Source organism: Erythrolamprus reginae, chromosome 2 (assembly GCF_031021105.1).
Source record: "Erythrolamprus reginae isolate rEryReg1 chromosome 2, rEryReg1.hap1, whole genome shotgun sequence".
Classification (NCBI taxonomy): Eukaryota; Metazoa; Chordata; class Lepidosauria; order Squamata; family Dipsadidae; genus Erythrolamprus; species Erythrolamprus reginae.
Window position 1 is genome coordinate 50,460,883 of NC_091951.1, and position 19,836 is coordinate 50,480,718.

Genomic DNA, 19,836 nt, shown 5'->3' on the forward strand with positions numbered 1-19,836 from the left:
GGAATAAAAAACCTTTCAGGGTTTGATTGATTGATTGATTGATTGGATTTGTATGCCGCCCCTCTCCGGAGACTCGTGGCGGCTAACATCAATAATAAAACAGTATACACAATAATCCAATAGTAAAAACAATTAAAAACCCATTAAAGTAAAAACCAAACATACATTCAGACATACCATGCATAAAATTGTAAAGGCCTAGGGGGAAAGAGTATCTCAATTCCCCCATGCCGGGCGGCAGAGGTGGGTTTTAAGTAGCTTACAAAAGGCAAGGAGGGTGGGGGCAATTCTAATCTCTTGGGGGAGTTGGTTCCAGAGGGCCGGGGCCGCCACAGAGAAGGCTCTTCCCCTGGGTCCCGCCAAGCGGCATTGTTTAGTTGACAGGACCCGGAGAAGACCAACTCTGTGGGACCTAACTGGTCGCTGGGATTCGTGCAGCAGAAGGCGGTCCCTGAGATAATCTGGTCCGGTGCCATGAAGGGCTTTATAGGTCATAACCAACACTTTGAATTGTGACCGGAAACTGATCGGCAACCAATGCAGACTGCGGAGTGTTGGTGTGACATGGGCATATTTATGAAAGCCCATGATTGCTCTCGCAGCTGCATTCTGCACAATCTGACGTTTCCGAACACTTTTCAAAGGTAGCCCCATGGAGAGAGCGTTACAGTAGTTTACCACAAGTCCTTTCCCAACAGTTCCTCTCCAAATTTTCAGTCCAGAGCAGTCAGGCCTTGGAAACTTTTAAGACTTGTGGACATTAAGGAAAGTGAACACAAGAACAAGGGGACACAATCTGAAGTTAGTTGGGGGAAAGATCAAAAGCAACATGAGAAAATATTATTTTACTGAAAGAGTAGTAGATCCTTGGAACAAACTTCCAGCAGATGTGGTTGGTAAATCCACAGTAACTGAATTTAAACATGCCTGGGATAAACATAGATCCATCCTAAGATAAAATACAGAAAATAGTATAAGGGCAGACTAGATGGATCATGAGGTCCTTTTCTGCCATTGGTCTTCTACGTTTCTATGTTAACTCCCAGAATTTCCCAGCCAGCCATTCTGGATTTGATACCCACAGGTCTTAAAGTTGCCAAAGGTTTGGATATTGGGTGGGTTCCTCCCAGTTTGGACCAGATTGCCTGAATTGCTAGCAACACGCTAGGGAAGTCAGGATGGTGTCATGGACCTGGCTTGGTCAATGCTGGTGCGTGTGCGCCACCATTTCTTGGAATTTTTGACAATTTTTATTGTTTGGATGTTGTTTCCGCCGCCGCTGCTTGAAAAAAAGGCCCTCCATTCCTCCCTCCTGCCCCCAGATTGAAACTGACTTTTATTCCTTTGCCTGAAGCACAGCTGATCAGCTCCAAAGCACAGCTGATCAGCTCCGATGTTGTGTTTTGAGCCAATTCCAGCTACTGAAAATGCGCGGAAGCCAAATTGGACAAGGGAACACACACAGGCAAAAAGAGGAAGTAGAACACACCCCTGGTTGATACCTCTGCTTCAGATCAACTATAGACTGAAGACTCGATCTTTTCCACTGCTATTTTGAAGAACAGATGCTACAAGGAGTCATAAGGCAATTGAGATCAGTGTGTCTGGCCCGAGCTTGTAGCTCAGAAAGATTCTGTAACCAGTCAGTGTCTATGATTCAGAAACTAGTAAATAGCCATCAAAAACCCCTTGATATCTTCCCAGAGGGTCAAGCTATCAAAGGGGTGGCTAAGTCCTCATAATTAACTGAGGTGGTGATAATTAAAAAACTGTCAGACTAAAAGAATCCCCATAAAACCTGAAAGATTTATAGAAGGAAGCCTAGAAATAAATAGTAGTGGAAATAATGCTCAAGTAAAACATGAAAGATGCCAGAATAAAGTGTAGAGAAATAAAGCATGGAAATATGTAACTTCAGAACTTTCTGTTAAAAAAAGTAGAAGAAAGTACAGAGAAGGTAGCTAGACGAAGACAAATTCCTTGTTTGTCCAATCACACTTGGCCAATAAAAATTATATATGAGGAAATAAAAAATATATCTTGAAATAAGAGATAGATATCAAAATGATAGCCATAAAATCATAGAAGTACAAAGAAACAAAATCCTAAATTTTGTGGAACTAGAGACACTTATTTTCTTATAAAACATTCTCCTTTAAACCAAAGAAAGATAAAATTCTTATTCATTCTCTCTCTCTCACACACACACACACACACACAGAGAGATGTTGTATGTTGGCTAGGAATTACTACATTTAACCACAGTAAAGTGGTTGCAAATGTGCATTGCCTACAGCTGTAATGGCAACTAACTGTGCTTTTAAAAGAGGACTGGACAAGCTATTGGAAACTGCTAGCTTGATAGCTAACTCCTGAATCATAGGCAGCATGCTTAAATCCTGTTTCATGGAAATGACAGTGCACGTGACATTTATGTAGGCTTATGAGTTTCTCAAATGCATCCAATTGGGCACTGTATGGTACAGCATCAGAACAAAGCCCATTCTGGTCTCTGAACTCTTGCATTGGTATGATTCACATACAATATATACCATATTTTTTGGAGTATAAGACGCACTGGAGTATAATATTCATCTTAGTTTGGGGGGTGGAAAATGGGGAAATCTACCTACCAGGTGTTCATCTGGCTAGCATTCTTAGTCTTATTTTATTTCCTGGTTAGGGCTGAAAAAAAGTCTTTGGAGGGAATAGCAATGAAAATAAGACTGCAAAGACTTAGGGCTGGAAAAAAACTTCTTTGGAGTGGCAATGAAAAAATCCCACAAGCCGGGAAGATCATTAGCACCTCATTAGGGCTGGGGGAAAAAAGATTTGAAAAAGCTACATTTGGAGCATAAGGTGTGCCCCAATTTTCAGCCTCTTTTAGGAGAGAAAGGTACGTCTTATACTCTGAAAAATATGGTAGTTACCCTGAAAGTAAACAAAACCTACTTTGGCTTGGTGCAATGGGTGAAACTAGACATTCTTTAATTCTCTTGAGGTAAATAGAATAGAACAGAATAGAATTCTTTATTGGCCAAGTGTGATTGGACACACAAGGAATTTGTCTTTGGGGCATATGCTCTCAGTGTACATAAAAGAAAATACAGTGGTACCTCTTCTTACGAACTTAATTCGTTCCGTGACCAGGTTTGTAAGAAGAAGCCATTTTCCCCATAGGAATCAATGTAAAAGCAAATAATGCATGCGATTGAGGAAACCACAGGGAGGGTGGATTCCCAGAGAGGCCCCACAGAGGCTTCTTCCCGCCTTTTCCAGTGCTGTTTCCTCCCAGGAGATTCCTAGAGAGGCCCCACAGGGGCTTCTCTCCACCTTGGACACACAAGGAATTTGTCTTGGTGCATTTGCTCTCAGTGTACATAAAAGAAAATATAAAGATGGCTGAAACAGAATAATTTACTCCTAATTTATTAAAGCTGTTACCATGAATCCGATTTAGTGAGAGATGGGCACCATCAAGACCAAAGTACCAAATGTAGAGAGAGAGGAAGGTCTGCCGATAAAGACCTAGAACAAAGGAAAGTAAATCTTTTTGTTGAAAAATGTGTAACCGCCTTATAGCTCTTGTCCGTGCCAGACAATTGAGCTCATTTAACTTCCTTAGAAATCAGAAAATATTGTAATTAGACAAAAGCTACATAAGACCAGCTAACTAAGGCTTTGTACAGAGGGGCCAGGCTTGTGATGCGAAGAACCTCAAGCGACTTTTGTTCAAGATGCGGTGAATCTAATCAGCATCACACAATAGCAATGACAGAAGCTAAACAATTGTGCAGAAGGGTTTTCCCTCCCTTATATGAAACAATATGAAATAATGAGCTGTAATCTGATCTGTATTTTCTGTGGGTGTTGCAAGGGCAGATGGATAGTCAGACCGGGCATCCATTTTCTCTCAGCCATTTCTTTAGAGTCGGGGATGGAAATTAAGGCAGAAGTTGCTGAGTTTGTAAAATTAACAATATCTTCCGTATTGTCCTTGAAAGTCTACAAAGAACCCTCACGGAATTGTCCCACCACAGACTTTCGAAGTAAGCCTGAATGTCCGGTTCCTTTCAAAATCCAATACCCTATTTTCACACGGCAGAATCACATCATACTTTCTGACAGTGTGAATATATATTCTACCTACAGGTGTGCTATCATATGATAGACCAAATGAGACCCACTTTGCTGTAGTGATCAAAGTACAGTGATGCCTCGTCTTACGAACTTAACTGATTCCGGGACGCGGTTTGTAAGGTGAAAAGTTTGTAAGATGAAACAATGTTTCCCATAGGAATCAATGGAAAAGCGATTAATGCGTGCAAGCCCAAAACTCACCCCTTTTGCTAGCCGAAGCGCCTGTTTTTGCACTGCTGGGATTCCTGAGGCTCCCCTCCATGGGAAATCCCATGTCCAGACTTCCGTGTTTTTGTGATGCTGCAAGGAAATTCCAGCAGGGGAATCCCAGCAGTGCAAAAACATGGAAGTCCTCGAAACCCCACCTCCGGACTTCCGTGTTTTTGTGATGCTGCGATTTCGCTGAGGCTCCCCTCGCTGGGAAACCCCACCTCCAGACTTCTGTTGCCAGTGAAGCACCCATTTTTGTGCTGCTGGGATTCCCCTGCTACATGCGCAGCTTCAATTGTGCATGTATCCCAGTGTGATTTTGCTTCTGCGCATGCAGAACACGTGTGCGCGAGAGAGATTTTAGCAATTTTGGGGCTTTTGCATGTGCATGTGCATGCACGAAAGCAAACAATCACCGAAATCTCTCTCACGCATGTGCAGAAGCAAAATCTCACTGGGACATGGATGCACACATGCTGGACACCCAAAGCTGCGTGCGCAGCTCCCATTTTACTACCGGTGCGCAGTGTGGCCCGTACCGGGTAGGAACCCGAAACTGGTGGCAACATAGGGAACTCAAATAAGTCATGACGGATCATCCCATTAAACATTAAAAGGGGGGATGGGGCTTCAATGGTGCAGTCGCAATCACTCTCTTTACCTTTTTTCACCACCTCCATGAGAGCAAGTGGACCTTTCTTGGCAGGGAGAACCATGAGTACAACGGACATTTTTCCAAAGTAACAAATCCCCCATTTAGGGGGCACCAAGTTGAAAAAATGTCAATTTTGGAATTGTGTCTCAAATTTTGCCTTTTTTTTTTTACAGTTGCTACTTTTTTTCAGCCCCCAACCATCAATCGGTTCTTCTGATCATCTACAAAAAAAACCCCATCCACTTGTGTTCGTAAGGTCCATGCGGTTCTTCAAACTGGTTAAAATGGCTATAGAATTTGTAAGCATCTTTTCACAAGTTAAGCATTTCAAAGGAGAGATATGTTAGGATAGGGATGGTTCTGTCTCTATCCCATCTTACCACCAGGTCAAAGTAACACTCCATCTTCGCTGTATTCTCACAATAATTCTACAAAGTTAATTGGAAACATTATAATTGGTTCATGGCTTGGGAGAATTGAACAATTGAATACAAATCCCCATTAGGTGTAGCCTGATTTTGTAGACAAGCCATGGACTGGGGCTACATGCAGCCCTTTGCTTCCTTATTCTGTCTTTCTTTTGCAGCTCACAAAGCCCCTTCAATCCACAATGGCCAAAAAACACCCCAGCAGTATGGTTTCCCATCATTTTAAAATAATGAAGGCATGAAATTCGAAGTGTGAATGTTACAAAAGGATTAACAATAGACCTCTCTGAGCCTTCAGATAGCAGAAATGCTCATCATGTTAGCAACCAGGTCTAAAATAATGTTAGGGCTTGGAAGTTTATTATAATAGTATACTACTGATACTTCCTTGGAATAGAGCTACCTATCTCCACAACCTCCATCCCAGACACAACAACAACAACAGCTAAACCTCCTACAACTGACCCATCCCATTGGGTTCACAACCCCTGGTGATCACAAAAAAAGGAAGTGCAAGATCTATTTCACAGACAGAAGCCAGGAAAAGCACCAGGCCCAGACAAGATAATTCCTTCTTGCTTAAAAGTCTGTGCTGACCAATTGTCCCCCATCTTCACCAAAATCTTCAACAAATCTCTAGATATGCCATGTTCCTTCTTGCTTCAAACACTCCACTATCATCCCAGTGTCAAAGAAGTCCTCCATCAAAGAACCACATAACTACAAACCAGTTGCTCTAACATTTGTAGTTATGAAAACCTTTGAAAGGCTAGTGATGTCCCACTTGAAAATCATCACTATTAGACCCCCTGCAATTTGTATACTGAGCAAAAAGATTGACAGATGATGCTGTTAATATGGCTATGCACCACATCCTACAACATCTTGAATCTGCAAAGATCTACACAAGGGTCCTCTTTGTAGACTTTGGTTCAGCATTCAATACCATCATACGGGACATTCTTCTAACTAAATTAAATCAGTTAACAGTACCTGAACACACTTGTAAGTGGATCACAAGCTTCCTAACAAACAGGAAGCAGAAGCTGAAATATTATATTTCCCTAAAGAAATGGAGAAGCATGCTCTTGAAAAGCATCCTCCACCTTTCTTAATAGCCCTTAGCAGATGTCAGCACTTAAGTGGTAGAGAGATAGAGAGCTCTATTCATAAGCAAATTCCCTTCAGCAAGGTCTGAACAAAGGTAGGGTTAGCCCTCAGTCACAATAGGCATCGCCCAACAAGCCCCTTCATTGCATCAGCACAAACTTCAACCAAAAGAGGCTCAGACAAACTCTTAAGATAGTGATGGCAAACCTTTTTTTCCTTGGCTGCTGAAAGAGTGTGCACATGCACAATATAACCCACCCCCTAGAGCAGGGATGGGCAATTAATTTTGCCATGGGGCCGCATGAGAAATTGGGATGGTTTTAGAGGGCCGGATTAATATAATTAACTCAGTTCTACCCAGTACTGTATATTATTGAGTAGAACTGAGTTATATTATAATTATAAATTATAATTATATTATATATACATAATTATGTATTATAATTATATTATAATTATAAATTAATTGCCCACCCCTTCCTTCCTTCCTTCCTTCCTTCCTTCCTTCCTTCCTTCCTTCCTTGTTCCCTCCATTTCTCCTTCCTTCCTTCTACAGATGGAGAGAAGCTTCTGTCTCTCTGATTTTCTCTGTCTTTTAGTTCTGCTTTTGGGCAGTTCTTTACTTCTCTTTCAAAATACTCCTTTCAGGTGCCTCTCTTCAACTGACCTACATTGTCAGTTGAGAAAACATAGTGGAGGCTTTGCCTGAAAGTAGCTTTGGATTCCTTTTCTTCCTCCTCCTCCCTCCCCCCCCCCCGAGAGGTGGGGTGGGGCTTTGCTTTAAATTTCTTGGAAAGGCCAATGAACAATTTAAAAATGAGCATTTATTGGACTTTTGCAAAAGGGCATGGAAAGAGAATTTCTCCCTCCTTCCTTCCTCCATTTCTCCTTTCTTCCTTCCTCCATTTCTCCTTCCTTCCTTCCTTCCTTCCTTCCTTCCTGCCTGCCTGCCTGCCTGCCTCCGCGGGCCGGTCACAGACAGTGGGTGGGCCGCATCCGGTCCCCAGGCTGCACTTTGCCCAGGTCTGCCCTAGAGTCCCTCTGGAGACCTGAAATGGCCTGTTTCCCAACTTCTGGTGGGCCCAGTCGGCTTGTATTTTGCCCTCCCCAGCCTCCAAAGGTTTTCCTGAAGCCAAGGGGAGGGTAAAAACGCCTTCCCTCATCCCCCCGTACAGAACTCTCCCAGAGCCTCTGTGCAAGTCAAAAATCAGCTGGCCGGCACACACATGCATATTGGAGCTGAGTTAGAGCAATGGCTCGCGTGCCAGCAGATATGGCTCCGTGTGCCACCTCTGGCACCCGTGCTATAGGTTCGCCATCACTCCCCTAGGACTCCCCTACATAGCCCCATAGGAGTGTGACAGCAGCCAATAAAATATATTTTCTTGCACAGGAACAGGAAGCTCAAGTTCAAGGCCCAACCACCAACAAGTGCTTTTGTTCATCAATAAATGAACCCTCTATCCCATTGATGGCGAACCTATGGCATGGGTGTCACAAGTGGCACATGGAGCCATATCTGTTGGCATGCAAGCTGCTGCCCTAGTTCAGCTCAAACATGCATGTGTGTGCTGGCTGGGTGATTTTTGGCTCTGGGAGGGCGTTTTTGGCTTCCAAAGAGACTCTGGGGAGATGGGGGAAGGCCTTGGGACCTTTGGGAGGGTGAAACATAGGCCTACTGGGCCCACCAGAAGTTGCAAAACAAGCCATTTCCGGCCTCCACAGGGCCCCCAAGGGAGATCTGTTTTTGCCCTCCCCAGGCATTGAATTATGGATGTGGCACTCGCGCATGTACAATAGTGCACACACACTCTCTTTCGGCACTTGAGGGAAAAAAAGGTTCGCCATCACTGCTCTATCCAATCAGCCTCCAGCCTCCATTTTTTCTCCACTGTCATTCTCCCGGCTTGGAACTGGATCTGGATATTTTTTTTTCCCAACATACTGTTGTCAGTCCCCAAAAGTATGTCTGTCCTGGTTCAATTTCAACATATTTCAATGAGCCGGGGTGGAGCAGCAGGTAGAGTGCTGTACTGCAGGCCACTGAAGTTGACTGTAGATCTGTAGGTCAGCAGTTCAAATCTCATCACCAGCTCAAGGTTGACTCAGCCTTCCATTCTTCCGAGGTGGGTAAAATGAGGACCCAGATTGTGGGGGCAATATGCTGGCTCTGTTAAAAAGTGCTATTGCTAACATGTAAGCAGCCCTGAGTCCAAGGAGAAGAGCGGCATAAAAATCAATCAATCAAACAAACAAACAAATATTGATTCATTCAGCTAGCACAAAGCTCACTTTCGGGTCATTTCAGTGAAGGAAAGTCCTCAAAATGCCCCAATCAAGTGAGACAGTCGCTTAAGTAGGCATCTATTTACTCTTTCATCACAGGAGGGTTCTAATTGTTTTGACTGCCATTCCCAGCCTCCTAATATCCCTTGCCATCATTTCCCTTTCATAAACCAGACTTAAGCACAGATAATGCCGTTCATTAGGAGGACGGTAGGCAGACATGGTGGAGCCCATTTGCAATCATTTTTCTTTCCTTTTTTTGCTATTGTTGCCTGAGGTCCTTGTAAAGTTTTTTAAAAAAGAAGAAGATAAAGAAGTGAGGTCTGGATGAACTCATCAGAGCTCATTAGTAGCATTACATTGCAGGATGCTATTTGAAAAGCTATTAAAGTCGATTGGCAAGGCTGTGATTGCTTCTGCTGTTTTATTTCCTTTTCGTTGTTATTGTTGGCATAAGTGTCAACTTAAAGATATACCCATAGAACAGCATACTATGCATATTCATTGTAAAATAAGTCCCCACTGAGTTCCATCAAGATTTTATTCCCAGGGAAGAGCGCTTAAAACTTCGACCTAATTATTATAACTTTTTTTCTGGCTCTGCAGCTCTGAACTTTATTTATTCAATTTATATCCTGGCACAGGCTTTAGGAAGCTTCAGAATATTTAAAAGTCTCCTGGGTAGTTAGTTTCCCCTTGGGAAAAGAACAAATAAAAATCTAGAGGAATGCATATCAATAAATAAAGGGTTTTCAAGTAGTGGTCCGTGCAATCAGGCAATAGTTGCTTTACAATGTGACATAGAGGTTAAAGTGTTAGCTATGACAGAATATGATTGGATTGCTTATTTGTACCTGGATTATCATTAAGTGTTGTACCTCATGATTCTTGACAAATGTATACAGTGGTACCTCTACCTAAGTACGCCTCTACTTATGAACTTTTTTTAGATAAGAACCAGATGTTCAAGATTATTTTGCCTCTTCTCAAGAACCATTTTCCACTTACAAACCTGAGCCTTTGAAATTGTAACCGGAAAAGGCAGGGGGAAGCCTCTGTGGAGCCTCTCTAGGAAACTCCTGGAATGAAATGAGCAGAAAAGGTGGGGAGAAGCTTCCATGGGGCCACTCTAGGAATTTCCTGGAAGGAAACAGTGCCTCCACCCTCCCTGTGTTTTCCCCAATTGCATGCATTATTTGCTTTTACACTGATTCCTATGGGAAAATTGCTTCTTCTTACAAACTTTTCTACTTAAGAACCTGGTCACGGAACAAATTAAGTTCGTAAGTAGAGGTACCACTGTATTTTCTTTTATGTACACTAAGAGGATATGAACCAAAGACAAATTCCTTGTGTGTCCAATCACACTAGGCCAATAAAGAATTCTATTCTGTTCTATTCTATTCTACTCTACTCTATTCTATTCTATTGCTTTGAACTGGACACTCTTTCAGCCCACCTTATAGCCTGTGATAGCTGTTATAAAGGTAAAAGGAAAGGTGATAGTCATTTAAATTACCTTGAATTCTGGAAGGAAAATTGAGAGGATATGCAAGTAGTCCTTGACTTACAACCATAATTGAACCCCAAATTTCCATGGCCAAGCAAAACAATTGTTAAGTGAGCTATGCCCATTTTATGACCTCTTTGCCACTGTTAAGCAGGTTACGGTCGTTAAAAGGAATCATGCGGTTGGTAAGCTAACCTGGCGTCCCCCTTTGCTTGTTAGAAGTCAGGTGGATAGAGTATGAATAGCCATCACATGACCCCAGTGGACAGCACAATCATCATACACGCCAATTGCCAAGTGCTTGAATTTTGATCGCGTGGGTACTGCAACAGTCATAAGTATGAAAACTAGTCATCATAAGCACCCACTGTAAATATGCACAGGTTATCATTATGCTAGAGGGAAAATAGTTTCAGGCCATGCAAAGCATGCTTTCTTACAATATTCCTCAATTGCTCAAGACTGTAGACAGCTCTTATTATGGCCTGCGATAGCTCTTATTCGCTGGTAAACTTTCCTAGAGTTTCTAGCCATGCTCAGCCAGAGTCCTCTTTATTTATTATATCACTTAAGAAAAATGTGTATAGCAATGGCATTCAGACTTATATACCGCTTCACAGTGCTTTACAGCCCTCCCTAAGCAGTTTACAGAGAGTAAATATATGACTTACACCAGTGATGGATAAACTTTTCGGCAGCGAGTGTCAAAAAGATTGCATGGAAACATCACACATGTGCACACGTGCGCTCATCGAGGCCACATTCTACAAAAGCCAAACTTCCAGGTTCTAGCATGCAAGTCCTCGGAGAGGGGTGGCATACAAATCTAATAAATTATTATTATTATTATTGTTGTTGTTGTTGTTGTTATTGTTATTGTTGTTTTGTTGTTGTGGTGGTTTGTTGTTGTTATTGGTATTATTAGTAGTATTAGTAGTATTATTAATAATAATACAGTGATTGGCAAAATCCTCATTTACATGGATGAGTGCAAGTATAGAAGAGACACTCCAGGCTGTTGGAAGAATTTTTATTTATTTATTTATTTATTTTATTTATCTTGTCCAATACACAATGAGGGTTTTAGTGGGTATATATCTATATACACATAGTAAAATACATGATGAAGGTTATAGAGGAGATACTCATAGAAAAATATATCTAAGAAAGAATAGAAAAGAAGATATAGTAATAGAACATATCAATGAAACTTCTGAATAAAGTTGGAGAAAGAGTTTGTGTTTTGAGCAAAAGAAAAATTAGAGTCTTGTCCCCTTCCTGCCTCATTTCAGAACTGTTTCTGTTTCTATTTATTTGCCATAATAGGAGTTCAGTTGCAAATCCATTTTAAAAAATCTCCCAGTAAATTCTGGACACATTGTGTGGTCTCAATGTGCTTCCTTAGAAGCAGGGGTGAAATGCTCCTGGTTAGCGTGTGGCTGTCAGTCATCGGAGAGCCGGTCACGAAGGGAGCACGAAGCTCCACCCACCTGCCCGGATGGCACCATATGGGTTCTTTTACCCTCTATGCATATGCAAAGTGTTCTGTGCATGTGCAGAGGGTAAACGAACCCAAATGGCGGTGTCCAGGTGGGTGGGTGGAGCGTCATGCTGCCTTCGCGACTGGCTCTCTGACGAGTATTGTATTGGCAGTTCTGTGTTAGCAAAAACTTCAGAAGAAAAGGATTTAGGGGTAATGATTTCTGACAGTCTCAAAATGGGTGAACAGTGCAGTCAGGTGGTAGGGAAAGCAAGTAGGATGCTTGGCTGCATAGCTAGAGGTATAACAAGCAGGAAGAGGGAGATTGTGATCCCGCTATATAGAGCGCAGGTGAGACCACATTTGGAATACAGTGGAACCCCGACATACGAAATTAATTGGTTCCGGAAGGAGCCTCGTACGTCGAAAAGTTCGTATTTCGAAACATTGTTTCCCATAGGAAACAATGGAAAAGCGATTAATGCGTGCAAGCCCGAGGGCTGAGGGGAAAAGACGTCGGCTGAGGGGTGCCCGGTGCTTCCTGGCGAGGAGGAGGAGGAGGTGGAAGTTCACCAGGAGTCAGCGGAGAAGCGGCGCGCCTGTTTTAAAAGATCGCAGCCGGCCTGGAGGGGCTTTCCAGCAACCCCCGAGCCCGGGTTGGGGGTTTGGGGGTTGCTGGAAAGCCCCTCCAGGCCGGCTGCGATCTTTTAAAACAGGCGCGCTGCTTTTCCGCTGACTCCTGGCGAACTTCCCCGCTTTAGGAGTCAGCGGAGAAGCGGCGCGCCTGTTTTAAAAGATCACAGCCGGCCTGGAGGGGCTTTCCAGCAACCCCCGAGCCCGGGTTGGGGGTTTGGGGGTTGCTGGAAAGCCCCTCCAGGCCGGCTGCGATCTTTTAAAACAGGCGCGCCGCTTCTCCGCTGACTCCTGGCGAACTTCCCCGCTTTAGGAGTCAGCGGAGAAGCGGCGCGCCTGTTTTAAAAGATCACAGCCGGCCTGGAGGGGCTTTCCAGCAACCCCCGAGCCCGGGTTGGGGGTTTGGGGGTTGCTGGAAAGCCCCTCCAGGCCGGCTGCGATCTTTTAAAACAGGCGCGCTGCTTTTCCGCTGACTCCTGGCGAACTTCCCCGCTTTAGGAGTCAGCGGAGAAGCGGCGCGCCTGTTTTAAAAGATCACAGCCGGCCTGGAGGGGCTTTCCAGCAACCCCCGAGCCCGGGTTGGGGGTTTGGGGGTTGCTGGAAAGCCCCTCCAGGCCGGCTGCGATCTTTTAAAACAGGCGCGCCGCTTCTCCGCTGACTCCTGGCGAACTTCCCCGCTTTAGGAGTCAGCGGAGAAGCGGCGTGCCTGTTTTAAAAGATCACAGCCGGCCTGGAGGGGCTTTCCAGCAACCCCCGAGCCCGGGTTGGGGGTTTGGGGGTTGCTGGAAAGCCCCTCCAGGCCGGCTGCGATCTTTTAAAACAGGCGCGCCGCTTCTCCGCTGACTCCTGGCGAACTTCCCCGCTTTAGGAGTCAGCGGAGAAGCGGCGCGCCTGTTTTAAAAGATCGCAGCCGGCCTGGAGGGGCTTTCCAGCAACCCCCGAGCCCAGGTTGGGGGTTCGGGGGTTGCTGGAAAGCCCCTCCAGGCCGGCTGCGATCTTTTAAAACAGGCGTGCCGCTTCTCCGCTGACTCCTAAAGCGGGGAAGTTCGCCAGGAGTCAGCGGAGAAGCGGCGCGCCTGTTTTAAAAGATCGCAGCCGGTCTGGGGGGGCTTTCCAGCAACCCCCAAACCCCCAACCCGGGTTCGGGGGTTGCTGGAAAGCCCCCCCAGACCGGCTGCGATCTTTTAAAACAGGCGCTTAGCACGCCGCGCCCCTCTCGCAGCCCCCAAGAAGGGGTTTTTTGCTTTTTTTTTTTCTCGCCTCACGGGAGAGAGAGAGCAGCGCCCTGTCATTTCCGAGCTGCGAGAGGGGCGCGGCGCGCTTTCCCGAAAGGGACGGAGAAATCCCTCTCTCGCAGCGAAAGCGCTCCCAGCCAGGGAGAGCGTTCAGATCCCCCCACCCCCAGCAGAGAGCGTTCAGATCCCCCACCCCCAGCAGAAAGCGTTCAGATCCCCCCACCCCCAGCAGAAGCCAAGGACCCGCAGAGTGGGGCAGCAGGGGAGGCGACCGCCTTTCCACTCACCAAGTGCCGAGATACGAGCTGAGAAGATCCGGGCTGGTTTGCTTTCCTTCCTTCCCGCGCTGATGCAGAGCAAAGCGTCACGCCCCCCTGACGCTTTTGGCGGCAAAAGAGCCCAGCGTCGCTTCGGAAGCCGCCGAAAGCGTCAAGGGGACGTGACGCTTTGCTCTGCATCAGCGCGGGAAGGAAGGAAAGCAAACCAGCCCGGCTCTTCTCAGCTCGTATCCCGGATTTGAGCTCGGGAGACGAACAAAAATGTCTCTCCCCTCCCAGCTCTTATCTCGAGTAGCTCGTAAGTAGAGCTGCTCGTATGTTGAGGTTCCACTGTACTGTGTTCAGTTCTGAAGACCTCACCTACAAAAAGATATTGACAAAATTGAACGGGTCCAAAGAGAGGCTACAAAAATGGTGGAAGGTCTTAAGCATAAAACATATCAGGAAAGACTTAATGAACTCAATCTGTATAGTCTGGAAGACAGAAGGAAAAGGGGGGACGTGATCGAAACATTTAAATATATTAAAGGCTTAAATAAGGTCCAGGAGGGAAGTATTTTTAATAGGAAAGTGACCACAAGAACAAGGGGACCCAATCTGAAGTTAGTTGGGGGAAAGATCAAAAGCAACATGAAAAAATATTATTTTACTGAAAGAGTAGTAGATCCTTGGAACAAACTTCCAGCAGACATGGTAGATAAATCCACAGTAACTGAATTTAAACACGCCTGGGATAAACATATATCCATCCTAAGATAAAATACAGGAAATAGTATAATGGCAGACTAGATGGACTAGATGGACCAGATGGACCATGAGGTCTTTTTCTGCTGTCAGACTTCTATGTTTCTATGTTTCTAATTGAGAGGCACAAGCAAACCGGGAGCATTATACCTCTGCTTAGAAGGACGTTTCATTGAGTTTATACCTTCTTCCCAGGCAATTGTATTTAATATTGCAGTTTTGTGCATTCAATGTACTTTTCAGTAAAAGAAATGCCACATTTACAACATGACGATGGGATGATTATTTCCTGCACCACACGAACCCTTTCAAATGTGTTAATCTTAATGTACAGCTTTCTCAGGTTTATAGCTTGTGAATCTAAGCATATATTTACCAAATGAAGTAAACTATGAACTGATTTTTTTTTTAAATCTATTAGATATTTGGTAAGATAAGATTACTGCAAATAATGTGTAATAATAGTACTTATCCTATTAGGTGTTTTTCTGCCATCCTCTAGCTTCAGCTTTGATCTCTTTTTCATAATATTCCGTATTACTCTCACTGGGACTCAAAGAGAAAATGCTATATATATATTGCTCTATTTTTTCCCCCTCTGGCATATCAGATTTTAAAAAGGCAGTAGTGGGTTCCAAATCCCATTGCTACTGGTTCATATGTGCAATCCTTCTGTGCATATGCATAAATGTCCCAGGTGGGTGGGTGGAGCATCCCAGCAACGCTGCTTCCAATTCACTGAATTGGGTCGAAGGCAGTGACTGTCCTCCTCTTCTTGTTCTTCCTCCTCCTCCGACCCAAATTCCGAGTTTTTATTTCTTTCCTAATGGGTTTGCATCCATTATTTGCTTTTACGTTTATTCCTATGGGAAAACTAGCTTCTACTTACAAACTTTTCTACTTAAGAACACCGTTCTCTGTAGGCTGTGCGCATGAGTGCGCGCGCACCCCAAAATACCGCCCCGCACACCCTTTTCCATGGGCGCGCAGTCCCCATCCCCCTGCCACCCCGCGGGGGGGGCGGGGGCAGGGAGGCTCCGGCAGCAGAAGGGAAGGGAGCCGCGGCCGCCCCTGCCTCCCCACGGTGCCTCCGGCCCCCTCGGCCTCTCGTCACTGTCCCCCACCCGATCCGCCCCTTCTGCTCCTCCGCCACCTCCTGCCTTTGGGCGCGGCTCCTCCCGCACCTGGAACGCACGCCCTGCCTGTCTCACAGTCCCTTTGCCGAGAGCACTTTCATCCCGGGCTCTCAGCAAGGGGGTTGCAGGAGTAGAAAACTTTCGACAGCGAAGGCTTTTCTTATTTTGAATGTTCCGAGTGGGCTGGTATGGAGATAGGGAGCGTGCGCAACCGTGCGCGTGCCCCCGACATTGAATATCACCTTCGCCAGCCTCTGCTGAGAAGAACGGAGAGAGAACGAGAGTGAGTGAGAGCAACAGACAGCAAGATAGAGAGAAAGTGAGAAAGAGAGAGAGAGAGAGAAAGGGGGGAGAGAAAGAGATAGCAAAAGAGAACAAGAGAGAGAAAGAGTGTGAGAAAGAAAACAAGAAAGAGTGAGAGAGAGAGAGAGAGAGAGAGAGAAAACAAGAGAGAGAAAGTGAGAAAAAGAGAGAGAGCAAGAGGGGGAAAGAGAGAGAGAGAAGAGTGGAAGGAAGAGATAGAGAGAAATGATAGAAAAAGGGGAGAAAAGAGAAATGAGAAAATGATTGAGGCAGAGAATGACAGGAAAGAGAGAGAAACAGAGAGAGAAGTGACTTGATTTAAAGCATATGGTAAAAGCACTTAAATAATAACAGAGAAAAAAACCCCAGCCCTCACCTGTTTTTATTAATAGTTATGTTTTTGGTTTTGCTGGTTGATTTAGTTTTAATAGTAATGTATTTTGGTTTTTTTTAATTATTAATTTCTTTTAATAAAAAAGGGATTTTTTTCTTATTTATTTATTTATTTATTTATTTATTTATTTATTCTATTCCACCCAGTCCCAAAGGGACTGTCGCTCAGACACTATACTTTTCCGCCCACACCGAAAAAAAATTAGAGGGTACATTGCTTAAGAACCTGGTCATGGAATGAATTAAGTTCTTAAGTAGAGGTACCACTGTATTATTGGTTTGTCTCTTGACACCTATCATTAAAGCAGTGACAGCAACAAAGTTTTAAAGTTACTCTAACATTGGACTTCTTTTGGCTCTGCTTTACTTTACAATAATTTCAGCTTCAGTGCTTTGTTTCTTTCCACAGTTTCTTTCATTTTGGCGCATGGGATGCTTTTGCATCAACTGTTCTCTTCCTTTAATGATTTGCTATAAATCCTCCTCCATAAAAACATGAAGATGCAAAAACTCTCAGGGTCAATTTCAGGGTTGAGAAGTTTCCCCTTGGGTGGCTGTCTTTCAAACCACTTTAAGATAGTGGCTATTCTCTACTAGAGAGTTGGACATTTGTGGCCTTCCAGAGATTTCTGAGTTAGAATTCCCAGCATTCCTTATCATTGTTCATGCCATATTAGACTACTGGGAGTTTTGGGCTAAACATTAGAAATAAATCTTGAGGATGGGGGGAACTGTTTAGTGATAGAAATGATAGCTTCAGGAGCCAGCTGAATGTCCCTCCCTGGAGGTATTAAAATGTTGGCTAGACAGTTAAGTAGTGAAAGTGTTGTTGCATTTAGATCTTGTACTTAGAAGGGTCTTAGATGCTCAATCAATCTTTCAACTCTGATCTTCATAGGCAAGCGGTATTTTATTATTATTATTATTATTATTATTATTATTATTATTATTTATTAAATTTATATGCCAGCCCTCTCTGAAAACTTGGGGCAGCTCACAACATATAAAAAACAGTATACATCGAGATAAAAATAAGTTAAAATTAAGAGTTACATTTTAAAAAGAAACTAACAAACCTATTAACATGCACACATCCCATTCAGCAAGCTTACTATATATTCATTGGCCAGGGGGTAGAGTTTAATAACCTCAAGCTTGGCATCATAAACTCTTTAAACTCTTATGGAAGGTGGGGAGGAGGGGGCAACATGAATCTCTGGGGGGAGTTGATTCCAGAGGGCCGGGGCTCCCACAGAGAAGGCTCTCCCCTAAGTCCCACCAAGTGACATTATCTAGTTGACGGGACCTGGAGAAGGCCGACTCTGTGGGACTTAAACTGGGATTTAAACTGTTCCAATCACATCCCCCCACTCCAGTGAGGGGTTTCAAAAAAATTATTATCAGTTCTGTGGGTGTGGCTTGGTGGGCATGACAGGGCTTGGTGGGCGTGGCTTGGTGGACATGGCAGGGGAAGGATACTGTAAAATCTCCATTCCCTCGCCACTCCAGGGGAATCTTACTGCAATATCTCCATTCCCTCCCAATCAGATGAGACTCAGGAGGCAGAGAATAGATGGGGGCTGGACCAGTCATAGATGGTATTTACCGGTTCTCCGAACTACTCAAAATTTCCACTACCAGTTCTCCAGAACTGGTCAGAACCTGCTGAAACCCACCTCTGCCCCACTCTTATCCCAATGCTCAGTCAGTAGCCTAATGAGAAAGAGACCCAGTCACATGACATAGTACTGTGGCTGTGAACTTCATATCATTAGATAAACCTCAGAGGCTTCAGATAAGGTTAAAAATGAATGAATTGTTTCTGTTCATTAAAGCCGTACATTAAATGCAAGTTGCATGAAGGCCTGGAATGTAGGAAGGAATCGAATCAAAGAGGTGCAAGTAATGCTCTACTATTACTACTAGTTTTTTCTCATCATTCCTATCACCCATTTCCTCCCACTTATGACTGTATGACTGTAACTTGTTGCTTGTATCCTTAAGATTTTTTATTAATATCGTTTCCTTATTGCTTATTTGACCCCTATGACAATCATTGAGTGTTGTACCACATGAGTGTTGTACCTTATGATTTTTGACAAATGTATTATTTATTTATTTTTTAAAAAAATATCTTTATTAAATGTATGCATTAAAAATGAAACAGAGAAATATAAATATAATACATGACATATCAATCATATATGTTGTATTGGGACAGAAATAGAAGAAAAGAGAGAAGGAAGAAAGAGAGAGGATAGGAAAGAATAGCAAAAAGTTAGGGGAAAGAAAAAAGAAAAGGGGGATTGAGAAAGGGATGAGAAAGGGATGAGAAAAGGAAAAGACAAATGTATATTTTACTTTATTTTATGTACACTGAGACCATATGCACCAAAGACAAATTCCTTGTGTGTATATTTTACTTTATTTTATGTACACTGAGACCATATGCACCAAAGACAAATTCCTTGTGTGTTCAATCACACTTGGCCAATAAAGAATTCTATTCTATTCTATTCTATTATATTCTATTCTTCTCATAGAGTAACAATGAAAGAGCTTGCAAGCCGGAAAACCTGGGAACATTATTAGCACCTGGTTAGGACTGGAAAGAAACTTCTTCAGAGCAAGTTAGAGTAATGAAAAATCCCCGCAGAGGCTTGGGGCTTGGATAACATTCTTCACAGAGAGAAACAATGAAAGAACTTGCAAGGTAAGAGCTGGGAACATTGTTAACACCTGGTTACGGCTGGAAAGAAACTTTTTCGGAGCAAGTTAGACTAACAGAAAAAAAGCCTGCAAAGACTTAGGACTTGGAAAACATTCTTCACAGAGAGAAACAATGAAATAGCTTGAAATGTAAGAGCTGGGAAGATCATTAGCAGCTAGTTAGGGCTGGGGGAAAAGCTACATTCTTTGGAGAGGGACAGCATATAAGTCTAATAAATAATAATAATAATAATAATAATAATAATAATAATAATAATAATAATAATTATTATTATTATTATTATTATTATTATTATTATTATTACATTCAGAGTATAAGACGCACCCTAATTATCAGCCTTTTTTAGGGAGGAAAAAGGTGTGTCTTATACACCAAAAAATATGGTATATTCTTGTAAAGGGAAAGACATTCACTGTAAGGTTTAAATGCACTGTGTAATGTATGCAATGCACATATAACATTTCTCCGGTTATCTAAATTTTTGTAATATTAGTGCTTTCATACTCACTTTTCCTTGTGTACAATTTTCTAAAACAATTTTCCTGAACAGTAATGTATGTCTAT